Source organism: Geospiza fortis, unplaced genomic scaffold (genome assembly GCF_000277835.1).
Source record: "Geospiza fortis unplaced genomic scaffold, GeoFor_1.0 scaffold608, whole genome shotgun sequence".
In the NCBI taxonomy this organism is placed as follows: Eukaryota; Metazoa; Chordata; class Aves; order Passeriformes; family Thraupidae; genus Geospiza; species Geospiza fortis.
This window is the reverse complement of record NW_005054494.1, coordinates 885,691-898,010: the sequence shown is the minus strand read 5'-3', so window position 1 is coordinate 898,010 and position 12,320 is coordinate 885,691. Positions and strand designations below refer to the sequence as shown.

Here is a 12,320-nt window from a genome sequence, read left to right as displayed (position 1 = left end):
GTAAGGGCAGCGAGGCAGGGGCTGAGGCAGCGCTTACTCGGTGCTTTCCTTACCGACAGTTGGTTGATCTTTCTCACCCCTTCCCCTCCCAGCGAAGGTGCTCAGCTCCATTTCCCTGAAAGTAATCTCTTCCGAAGTTTGGACAGTGGGAAATTTAAAGTCTCTAATCCGCCTTTAATCCTTGCACTTTAATTTTTTTGTCCCCCCAGAATATCTGTTCCTGCAGCCTGCCCCATGCCAGAAGTGCCTGTTTGAGAGGGCAGCTTGGCAGTGGCTGGTTCCATCGTTTGGGAACCCTCTTGGGCCTGAGGAATTGCAAGACTTCAAGGTTCAAGGGGCTGTAAAATAGCAAAGAAAGTGTGTCTCGGTAGACAGCCTGGTAAAATAAAAATGAGGGGTCACTCCTTAGCCACCCTTGTGGCTCCAATTTCCACAGGCTCACCTGAACAGGTGTTGTTGTAGCTGGGGCAGCACTGGCATCGTTCTGTGGCCCCCCCAAAAGCCAGGGGCCAGCTGGCAGAGGCTGAGCTGTTGTCCTGCCATGTCCTTAGTGCTTGCTCTGTGCAGTCGTTCAGCTGGAAACTAACCCAGGCAGGAGGGGATCCCGAGTCACAGGTCTCCCTGAGCGTGTTTTACTCTGATTCATGATGCAGCTGTGCAGGGATGGTGGGGGGCAGAAGGGAGTGGGGAGCCTGGGCTGCCCTTCCCTGTGGCACGCTGGACTTTGTCTGCCCCAGCTGATCACTGGGCTGGGCCTGTGCGTGGTGTGGGCAGCACGGGCTGTGCTCACAGGGGTCCCAGGAAGCTGAAAGGGCTCGGGAAGCTCCAGGCATCCGCTGGAGCTTTGTGCAAGAGCACTTAGGGAGCTTGGGTGGGTTTTGGAAATGTAGAGTTGGAGTTTTGTCTCTCCCTGGTTCGAGCTGTGCCCATTTCAGTGTCAGCTCTTGTGTTGTTTGGGATAGGTGAGTGCTGCAGGGAAGGTCCCAGCAGCTGTTGGAGTGCTTCTGGGAGGCTGAAGGGCTGGTGTCTCTTGTGGTGTCAGCTTCCTGGGGCCACAGCCCAGGTGTCTGCCCTGTCTTTCCTCTTCCAGTGATCCCTGGAACAGCTCTGCTGTGCAGTAGAGGTGCCACAGGCACAGTCAGATCCGTACAGGAGGTTTAGCTGTGCCCCCTGGATCCAGCACATCTCCTGGACGTGGGGATGCTGCTGTCCCTTAATTTAATCTGTGCCAGCTGCTAAAGCAGCTCCTGAGGAAGGCAGTGCTGGTGCCAGCAAGTCTAATCTGAGCAAGGTGATGCTGCTTCAGTGTCTTCCAGGGAGGCCTAGCCAAAATTACCCTGGTTTGGGTGCCGTGAGGAGAAGAGATGCTGCAGCCTCAGCCCCCAGCAGGCTCAGGCTCCCCGGCACAGGAGGTGTGGGGCAGTGGAACAGGCTTTTCCGGCCTCTGGAAGAGTCACTTCCTCTTCCTGTGGAGTAGGAAGACCTGTTCTGGGGTGGGTTAGGGGGCAAAGCCTTCCAGCAGGGTGATGGGGAGGGCCAGGGCCTCGCTGGGAAGGCGTCCCCACCTTCCCTTACTCATGTGCTCCATTAGTGACCCAGCAGCAGTGTCCCAGTTTCGTGTGCTGGCTGTTCCTGCAGGGGATCAAAGGACGGGAAATGGAGGAAGCTGGAGTTAGACATTCCCTTGGCATGTGGTGGTTGGGGCACCTCTGCTCTGATCCAGCTCATGTGGTAAAATCTCAGTGGAGTCTGCAGGGTGTTGACAAAAGTCAAGTGAGCAGGAGGGCGAGGAAGTGCCTTTGTGGGATTGATGAGGAAGGGGGCAGTGCTTGGTCAGAGCACCCAGGGGAAAGATTAAAACCTCAGCTTTCCCAGAAGCTGATCAGCTGCAGGCCAGCAGGGGTGGGTCTGCCTCTCAAACCTGGAGGTAACATCCTACTGGGAATGCCCTGTGTTGTTTTCCCAGCCCTGCTAAGGAAATCTGCCTTTCTCACTGATCTCTATAGAAAGAATCTGTCAGTTCAAAACAATGAAAAATAATTTTTAACTCCCCAACCCCACCTCAAAGCCCTGTCTCTGCTGACAGGGACTAGAAGGAGCTGTTATCTGTGTCTTGCTTCCTAAACCAGAAGTTATCTCCTTCCAGCTCTCCAAAGCTGAGTTGCACACTGTGTGATCCTGTACAGAGTGGCTGAGTTGGTGTTTCAGATTTGGGAGCTGGAGGGGGGTTAGCTGGGTGTGAGGAGGAGCAGAGGGACCAGTTCAGCACTGCAGGCAATTAACCTTTGTGGCCAGAAGAAGATGGGAGTAAAAGGCCCCTAATGGGGCAGTTGTGGCCTTGTCAGAAGTTTAACCTTGTCGTGCATCTCTGAGAGCTTGGAATGCTCAGACTTAGATCCAACATCTCTGCTTCTCCCCTACTGAGGGATTCATTTTGCTTTCAGTACACAGTTCAGTTTTGTAGAACAGATTTGGAGAAACACTGGGCCCCCCAGAAGCTGCAGCTGTGTATTTGTGGGGCTGCTGCAGCCCAAGTAGGAGCAGCATTAGCCACTGTGGTTTCCTTTCTTCTCCTCTCTCTTGGGGCTTTTCTGCTGTTGCTTCGTGCAGTTTTTCAGTGTCAGTGCTAAATTGACAATCCCTCTTTGTTCCTTTAGTCTCTGCAGTTCTGGATAGTTAGCTGGGCTATGGGCAGGGTTTTCTGCTAATCTAAGCTGTAAATGCTTGGCAAAATCAAGTATCAGCAACAATAAGCAGTCTCTTTGCTGGGAGAGGACCTGAGATGTCACACTGGAATCATGTTTGGAAACTTCTCCATATCTTAGAAATGCTTTCCTCTGCAAACATCTCTGCTTGCAAATGGTACTGACACCTCCCTGGCCAGATGGGCTTCCAGACCCCAGGTGAGAGTGCAGGGTGTGGAGCTCCCTTACAAAGGGAAAACTTTCAGGAACGTGCTCTCTGGAGACATCTCCCCTGTCCTGAGCTTGCTCTGTTGGGAGCAGAAGCCCTTGTTGGATATTTTACTGAAACAGAAAAAGAGGAGGTGAAGATTGAGGTGTCACTGAAGGCACTGACTGCAAACACAGCTGAGGCTGATGTGGGGAAGAACATTTTCCAAATGATGTGCTCTGGAAGGTGGGTCAAACAGGGCAAATGCAGAAACCAAGTCTGAACAAGTAACTTATTCTGGTTGTAACTGGAAGAAATGTTTCAAAGCCAGAGGAGGGAGAAATGGCAAGAGGAGGGGACATCTTGGTGTCATCAGAGTCTTGGGAGGAAAGCAGTGTTGCAGTTCCTGCCTGGGTTTGGATTCTGCCATGTTGAGATTTCCATCTGCTATATGGGAGAAACAGAAAGGTAGAGAAACAAAGTCACCATGAAGGACAGAGGCCTGTCTCTCCTGCAAAGAGAGACAAAGTTCTGCCTGAGTTTCTGGAAAATGGAACATAGTTCTGCTTGAGGGTGAACAAGCTCACCTGTTGCTTAGACAGAAAAGATTTGCCCACATCATTTACAGATGGATTCTCTTGCAGTCTGTCTGGAGTCTTGTTGGTCCTGATGGAAAAGTCCAACCTTGGAATTAGGTTCAAGCTGCTGCTGTTTCCCAGCCTTGTGGAGCAGGAGGCTGCACTTCTCAACACCTTGTTCTGGGATATGCTGGGATGGTGCTGCTCTGGGACTGGGCAGCTTGGACAACGTGATGCTGCTGGGGAATAAGGTAGTCTTAACCTGCTCCACTGTGAGGATGGTGGGCCTTTCCAGAAGTGGCCTGAGAGCCCACCTGGCTGTGAGTTAACACCACTGTGGGCAGAGCTGCAGCAGCTCCACTGCTGGGGGCAGTCAGGGCATCACTGGGGTCAGTGGCAGCTGTCTCCTGTGCAGCTTTGCCTTGTTCCCAGTTTCTTTTGAACAAAGTCCTGGGAAGCCATGGTGGTGGCATTGTCTCGTGCTGCCTGAGTGAGCTGTGTTTCCCACCTGGATTAGGCAGAGCTCCTGCAACACTCTGCTGTGAGTGGATTATTCTGCTGGTGGTGCTGAAGGTGGAATTGTGCTGGGATAGCTGTGGGGCAGTATTGTAGCTGAGTTAACTCCAGCGTGGATTCTCCTGCTCCATACAAGACACAGCCCAGCAGATTTAGGGTGACACCACCACCATGGCCAGGCAGGTACCAGGGCAGCTCTCTTGGCTCAGGGGGTGTCACACACCAGGAGGAGCATTTGGTGAGATCTGTCAGCACTGACTGGTGTCTGCCTGCACTGCCAGAGATGTGTCAGTCCAGGGGCTCCCTCCCCTGCTCCCAGCCTGGCAGCAGATCCCTTTCTCTGCCTTCTCTATCAGGATCTGTTTGTCGTTGTGGCTGTGCCTCTGACCTGAGCTCTGGCTCAGTTTAACTGTTGATACAGGAGCTGTTTCTGCAGCTTTCACCTTAGGATGGGGGGTATGATGGAGGTCTTGCCCCAGGCCTGGGTGAGCTGGTGCATCTGGGAAGGGCTGAGCCAGGCCAAGGTGGTCCTTGGCGTTCCAACTTGTGCTGTGGTATTTAGGTTGCAGCTCTGTTGTGCCAGTGCCTGTCATGGGAGAGGCTTGAGGATCTCTCCTGTGAGCTGGTGTCTCCAGTGGGCCTCTCTTGCAGAAAAGTCCTGCTCCAGCTGGGATTGAGCTGGGCTGTCACACTGGGAAATGTGAGGCACGGGTGGGACAAGGGCTGGAGGAGCAGGTGGGTCTGCAGGAACTGAGCTTTACTGGCAGTGAGTTTTCTGCTTTGACTTGGTGATGTGACCTTAGTGTGGAGTGTTCAGGGAAGAGGTTGTGGTTTAAGTTCTTACCCAGGGCAGATTGCTTCCTCCAAGCTGTGCTTTCTCATCCTGCCTGTGGCAGGGGGAGTTCCTAAAGGAGGTCATGTTTCTGTGAGAGGCAGAGGCTCTAATGCTAATAGTGCCTTTGCTTCTGCTGGTGTGAGGAGAGGGAGGAGGTGTTTGCAGAGAGGCTGGAATAGAAGCAGTCCAGGGCAGAAGGGAGAGCTGAGGGCACTGTGGCACGAAACCACGTGGGATGAACAGCAGCTGCTTCCACACCATTTCCCTGCTCTGTTGGACCTCTTCAGCTGCCAGTGGCCACAGTGCTGGGGTAGAAGCTGAATGTGGATTTCATATAGGCAGGGCTGATCAGACCTCTCAGGACTAAGCAGTGTCTTGTGTTTCCGTGGTGCTCAGGGTGGGAGGTCTGAGAAAGCTGTGCCAGGTGGGAAGAGAAGCCAGGGACAATGTCCAAAGGGTTGTTGACATCCTGCTGGTTGCCTCAGTCTAATGGTTGTAAAACATTTCCTGGGCTCTCAGCTGCCTGCTGTACCTGTTCCTTTTGAAGTGCAGTGACAATTAGGAAGTGCTGTTTGGAGAGAGCTCACTAGCAGGTGGCTGAGGAGGACCTGAGCTGGAAAAGTGGCTCCAGATCAGAACTCCAGCGAGTGTCTGACAGCCTGTGGCTGTTCAGCAGCCTGGTACCTCTTTTACAACTGTGTGAATCATTAGTGAGCAGTGTGATTCATGCACAGATCATCATTCACATCGAGCTAATGAATGAGCCCCTGAGGAATGACGTGGTAGGAGATGGGAACAAGCACCTCAAAAGAGGACAGACTTTTTTGGCTTTGTGGCAACTGGATTTCTTTCCCCTCCTGTTAGCCACCTATTCCCATGTTGCTCTGGGGCATTAGCATCTTAATAAGCAAATCTGGATTTGTTTCAGTCCCTCAGTGTACATCTTGTACCCAAATGGCCCATTAGCATAATGCAACAAGTCTTTTAAACTTGGAGCATTAATAATTGGAGAAGGAGGAGGGAGAGCAGGGGAGCTGTGGCAAAACTGAGCCTCCCAGTGAGTCACAAATGTCTGAAGTGCAGAAATGTCTGTTCCACTTCCCAGTAATTGGGCATCCGGGCTTTCCGCATGAGGTCAGATGCAGCCAATAAGGCCTATTCAAAACATGCCTGTGCAATTATGTTTTGTGGTGTGTTGCCTTTGATCCAAGGATTTTGGAGAGGCATTGATTCACCTTCTCCAGGGGGTGTGCAGGATGCACTTGTGCTGATTCAGTGCTTGGGATGAAATTGGGAGCTGCAGGGATGTGGGGTGGCGGTGCTGGTGGTGGCCTGAGCAGCAGTATCAGAGGCAGCCCCAGTCTGGGGACAGAGCTGGCCCCGGTTTGGGAACGGAGCTGCTGACGTGTCCCTCTGGGCAGGCGCTGTGTGGTGCCCAGGGGCCAAGGGCTCACTGTCACCTGTCACCTGTGCAGCCCTCAGCCACACGAGCAGGAGCAGGAGTCCGTGACCTGATTCTTGTCTCACCTCCTTTGTGTCCTGGCAGTGAGGGAGACTGAGCTCAGGAGGCGGCTCAGGGGGAGCCCTGCCTCACCTGACCCTTGCTCAGCTGTGGCCAGCCTTGCTCTGCTCCTTTGCTTGCAGCCATTTGCTGCCTCCCTGTGGGAAGCTTTCCCTGGCTGCTGGAGCCAGGGCTCAATGAGGCTCACTTGTGTTTTCCAGGGTGGGTTCTGGCTGGGTGCTTTTCTCCCTGGCTGGCACTCAGAGCTTGGTTGGCATCTGGAGGCCTTTCCTCTCTGAAAAGGTGGTGGGTGAGGGTAGGAGGGCAGGATACCTTTCCAGGCCAGTCTGAGTGTCTGCTTCAAGCTGGTTCTGGTTACATGAAGTGCTTTTTCTATCCAGTCTGCCAGCATTAGAGGAGAATGATGTATAGGATTCCTGTTGTGGGCTTTGGAGCAGGACTACAGCAGGAGAGCCTGGCATTGTGTGAGCCATGGTGGAATAGCTGCAGGGTCTCATGCTGTGCAGTTAAGTGGTTTTCCTTTGTCCAGGGGAGAGGTGGCATTCAGAGGCTGATGGAGGAATTCGGTGTCTGGGGTGTTTCTTCAGTTCAGTGGAGGGGGGCGGGCTCAATTTCTCCAATAAATGCTTATGCTGAAAAGGATTCCTGAAGAATTAATTACTTGGTCTCCTGATTCTGCAAATCCTCTCCTCATACCCACCCTGCCCCCATCTTGTCCTTTTTCTCTGCTTCTGAGGTGTCAGTGGATCCCGAGAGGTGAACTCTGCCTTATTTTGCTTGGGAACTGGTCCCTTCCATACCTTCAAACCCTTCTTTGGATGACATGGAAGCCTTTGAGGAATGACTTGTATTCATGTTGCCTTTTAGGAGATGATCCAGAGCTCTGCTGCACGCTGGGGTGAAATGCAGGATGCCTCTGGGGGATTGTGAGGTTCCTGCTGGAATTGTGCTGTACAAAGTTCTGCCTGACTTTTGGCTCAGCTCCACATTAAAGCCCAGAGGAGCTGTGGTGGGTCCCACTGAGCTCCCCAGAGCTGTGTGCTGTGGCTGGGTGTCTGTGCAGTGCTTGTGTCCTGCTCCATGTGCTCAGAGATCATGGGCTGGGCAGGGAGGGGGAGTTCATCTGCTTCTGGTGGAGGCAGCACAAAACCCTGGTGCCTCCAAGCAGCAGTCAGGCTGAGGGGGTTTGCTGGGTTTATTGCAGAGCATTCACCTGATTCTTACAGGCTGTGCAGTCTTTGGCTTCCAGGTGATGTGGCCTCTGAGGGATCCTGGACTCTGGAGATTCCCTGCTCTTTCCTAGCAGGTTTTCCAGGAAAAGTTGTGCAGCTCTTTCATTTGCTGTTGTCTCTCCAGATTTGGCATCTCAAGTGGACTTGAGCCACTTTGTGTTTGATGAAGGCTTTGTCTTATTAAAAGACATTAAGTCTTTAATGGGTGCAGCTGTGACCTGTTTGTTTCACAGCCATAATTCATAAGTTGCAGGAGTGTATGTAGAACTTCCCTCTGGCAAGGTCAGTGCTCTGGCACTCAGGGCAGGATGAGTGGGGAGTGTCTGATGGCCTGGGAACCCAAACCAGCAATTTTGTACTTGCCTGTACCAAAGGACACTTCCTTTTTATAGCACTCCATTCAACATCTCTGCTCAGGTACAGCCTGAAAAACCCTCAAATATTCTTTCCTCACATCAGTGATTTTGTGTGCCCTGAGTGTAGTCCTTCACTGAAGTGCCACGTGCCTGCAGCACTGTGGGTGTTGGTTCAGAAGCAGCTCTTTGGCACCTCTGGCACGTGCCTGATGGAGTTCTGCCTTGGATTGCAGTGATATTGCTGGCATCTGCCTTGCAGCTGGCTGCACGTGGAACTGCTTTAGCCATCACATAACTTGGGTAGCCTTGGCTGTCCAGGCACCTTGGGCTCCTTGGGGTGTGTTGTGCCTGCCCAGTGATGCACAGTCCTGGATGGAGAGCAGCAGGGCTTACCTGGGGAAGGCACCATGGCTTGGAGCAGTGTGTGGCAACAGTTGTTTCATAGAAAGCTTCCTGGCTGTGGAATGTGGTTGGGATCAGATTATCTGGGAGCTGCTGGCTCTGTGCTCCTGCCAGTCTCTGGCAGTCACACACAGGCCTGGTGCTGCCTGGGGAGAGCAGGATGCTCATGAAGCTGTGCCCTGTAAAAATAAGCCCATTTTGAGTCCTAGGGAATGACTGCCCTCCCTTGCCTCTGTATCCCACATTCCACAGTGTGCTGTTAGTGTGAAATGTTTCACTGTGGAGCAGCTACCGCTCAGCTGCTGTTTGTCAGGTCTTCTCTGATAGCACAGGGCAGGCCAGTCCCTGCTATTTATATAGCAGGCTGTGAAATTAATGCTCTCCCGTGCCAGCTCATAGCCCAAATTGCAGGAGCCAGGTTGACTGACTGCTCCTCCTCAGAGCGCTGTGGTTGTCTGCCTGGTGGAGGGGAGCTGTGGTGGCTGCTGCTGCTTTGGGGTGTGGCAGTGCAGGACCCATTTCACAGCACAGCGCTGTGCAAGGTGGTAGGAGCCTTGTGGAAAACCACTACATTACTGTCTAGTGCCAGCTGAAAGATGAAGGTCTAAGGATCTGCTCAGCTGTTCCTTCTGGTGGCAGGGTGGTAGGAACATGGTGACAAAGCCCTGCAGGGGGGGATGGCCACCCAGAGCAGGAGGCTCCTCTGGCAGCTGTCATGGAAAGCAGCCCGGTGGTGCATATGGCAGCCCATCCCAGGAGGGTGCAGTGCCTGCTTTGTGCTCTTGGCTCCTGCTCTGGTGCCTCCTGGTGCTGGAGTGCAGAGCATGTCCACAGAGGGCCCTGCTCCTGGTACCGAGCGTGGCGTGGGCTGGGAGCAGGGACCCAGCTGGTGCCAGCATCCTCTGGGCCGTTCCTGCTCCTGGAAGGGACCCAGCCATGCTCCTGGCCTGCACACACAGCAGGGAGGGCTCCTGGCTGATCCCTCCTCTCCTGGCAGGGAAAGGAGCTGCTCGGGTGCCACAGCAGCTGCTTGCAGGAGTGGCACAGCTCCCCTGCAGCTCTGGGGACTGGGTTGGTGGTGATTCAGCGCTGCCTACACTGCCACTCGCTGTGATCACTTGTCAGCAGTTGCTCTGAGGTCTCTCTGTGTCTGGGAAAGCTGTTTGGTGGCACAGTTGTCTGAAATTCCAACTGTAGTAACATCGGAGTTTTAACAATAGAAAGGCTGTCCTATCCACAAACCTTGATTTTCTGAGGAACTTGCTGTCTCCCAAGAGTGAAATGTGCTTATTTTTCCTTCCCCTCTTCCCTCAAACAGCTCTCTGCACACTGTGGGAGAAAGCTAGAGCTCACCTGCTATGGTGTGGGAAAGTTAGAGCTTTGATCCTTGTCCTCTCTCCTGGAGATACCTAATGCTGCTCATGGCAGGTGCTGCTGAATCTGAGCTAATTGCCCATTCCTGGCAGGGCACCAGTGAGCAGCACCCCCAGTGCAGACAGTGCAGGCCTTCTGCCTCTCCAGAGCTGGCAGAACTCCTTCCTTGGTTCTTTGTGGTGTGTGGGCTGCTGCCCCTCATGCTCCTGATTGTTTCCTCTGCCCCTGTCCCCTGAGCAGTGGCACTTGTGGTGCTGGCCTGTGGGCTGGGATGTGCTTCCCTCCATCACAAACATCTCGAGCATCCCACCCTTGGATGGCACTGGCAGCTCTTTGGCCAGAACAGGGACAGCAGTGCCTGGAGCTCTGCAAGCCCCGGCTCGGCTGGGTCCAAGAGCATCAGCTCCCAGCTGCTCTGGTGGAACTTGGGTGTGCTGAGCAGGGGTAACCTCAGCAGTGCTGTGAGATCGGGATATAGCCTGACATGGGGCCCATGCTTCCTCCAGGAGTGCTGAGGGGGATGCAGGGCAGGCCCAGCTCCTGGCCCCGAGCTGTCAGTGTGAGCAGTGCCCCTGATCCCACTGGTTCACTTGCCTGTGTCCCATAGCAGGTGTGTGGTGCAGCTGTGCCCCCTTTTGGGAGGCCTTAGGATGGTTATGGGGAAATTCCTTACCTCATTCCCAGGTAAGTGTTCTCTGGAACCCTCAGCTCCAGAGGGGACAGGGTAGAATTTGCAGAAATACCTTTTATCTTGTTGAGGCTGCAAAGACCCAGAGGAGACTTGGAAATTACCTTACTCTGCAGAATAACCTATTTTTTTTTGAGTGTTTTTGAACAGCAGCTTTCTTAGAAACACTTTGCTGCATTTTGTCTCCTTGGGGTGAGTTTAGCAGATGCACCACAGGGTTTTTTAGACCCTGCCATACTGCATTAGGGTCACAGACAGGTACAAGTTTGCTTTGAAAGAGGAAAGCTGCTCTTGCATGGTCGGATAAGGAGGTGTTGGCAGCGTGTGAGGGAGTTCTGCAGCCACCCTGAGTGCTGGTGCCCATCTGCTTCAGCTGCTGCCTTGCTGGTCTCAGTCTTTGGTTGGTTGCTTGTTTAGTGATCCCTTGGAGTGCTGGGTGCATGGGGCCATGGTGACAGGCTGACTGGTTCCTTGTGCTCTAGGCTTCCAGCAGCCTGCAGGTTGCTCCTGTGGCAAGCTGCATGCCAGCTGTTTTGCTGGATTCTGCAGGAATTGGTTAGAGCCTGAAATAGCTCTGACTGTGTGAATAGTGGTGAAGCATGCCGAACCTGAGAAGTGTACTTGATGTTGGTAGTGGAAGGTGCTTTTGGATACAAATCCAGACTGGAATTTGCTGAAGGCTTGGCCCAGGCACAGTACTGTGCTGTGTTGAAGTAGTTGGAGATGTAAATGAGGGGGAGTGCATCCTCTGAGACCCATGAAATTTGTTTGTTTGCAGTAATGAATCACCAAGGCTGCTGTGTTACCTCGGGTGGGATGTCCTCGAGGAGCAGTGCTGTGACCCTGCCTGATGGATGAGGTGCTGTAGGATCAGTAACCCCCAGTAGGATCCAGTGGCTGCTCTGTGCTGGCACCAGCGTTTCTGGGGCACTGGAACACAGCACAAGGCCAGGGGCTGGCGTCTGAGGGGAGTGGCTTGCACTTGAAAACTGAAGGGAGCTTTTCAAATGGCTTTTTAGTGAGGAATTGCTCTTGGGAGTGCACACCCAGCCTTCCTCCTTACTGTGCACAAAGCTGGGGAAGCATCTGGAGAGTCAGTCCTGTGAGGAGCAGCTGAGGGAGCTGGAGGGGCTCAGCTTGGAGAAAAGGAGGCTTGGGGGGGGTGCTTCTTGCTCTCTGCAAATTCCTGTAAGGAGTTTGTAGGTGGGGGGATTGGGCTCTTCTTCCAGGCAGCTTGTGACAGGACTTGCTCCCTGCTCTTTCCCCTCTGTCCTCAATTCAGGAAAAATTGTATGCAATCTCTTCCTAGCAGGAAGGCCATGGAGAGCCCAAGGGGTGTAACAGTCCCACTCCCACCTGCCACACTGGGATGCCCTTAGGGGATGCAGGAAGTTAGGTGTGATGGGCAGAGCTTTCTAATCTCTAGCAAGTTGTAAGACATTCTTCTTTGAGAGGAGAAGATAACTCAGGAGTGCTGCTTCCACAGAAGTGGGGAAGAGTTGCTTTCATTCTCATCAGCCTCTAGCTCAAAGGAGCCTGCTGGGAACGATAGCCATTATCTGTCCCCCAAGGCTGGTGCCATTCACTGGGTGGGGAACTGCTTTAATTGAGTGGGCTGTGGAGTAGTCTTGGCTGGGGTGACCTGGAAGCCTGAGAGCTGCCAGCATGGCTCAGAGCTCCTCCTGGGAATAACACAGGCCAGTGTGGCTTTGTGACTTCGACTGGTGTGTATGTGGAGCTCAGATATTAAAACCAATTAGTTGTCTTTAAGGTCAAGGACTTATTTGACCTACCAGCCTCCATTTTAACTTGGCCTGGATTGAGGATCTTTGGGAGAGGGCTGTACAACTTGTGTAAAGAAGCTAATGAAGTGATGCTTTTTAAAGCACTTCCCTGCTGCCTCTGTAGCCCAAACACTTCAGCAG

The 12,320-nt window shown here is 53.2% G+C and overlaps 1 protein-coding gene across 1 annotated transcript in view; it reads left to right on the top strand.

Annotated features, from left to right (window-relative positions):
• The first annotated feature begins 102 nt into the window (after positions 1-102).
• ETF1 (eukaryotic translation termination factor 1) overlaps positions 103-12,320 on the top strand; it is a 25,878-nt gene continuing 13,660 nt past the window's right edge. The window contains exons 1-2 of the mRNA XM_031063316.1: positions 103-121; positions 210-450. The gene's annotated coding sequence lies outside the window, so the exon portion shown is untranslated. The remainder of the gene's footprint in view (positions 122-209; positions 451-12,320) is intronic.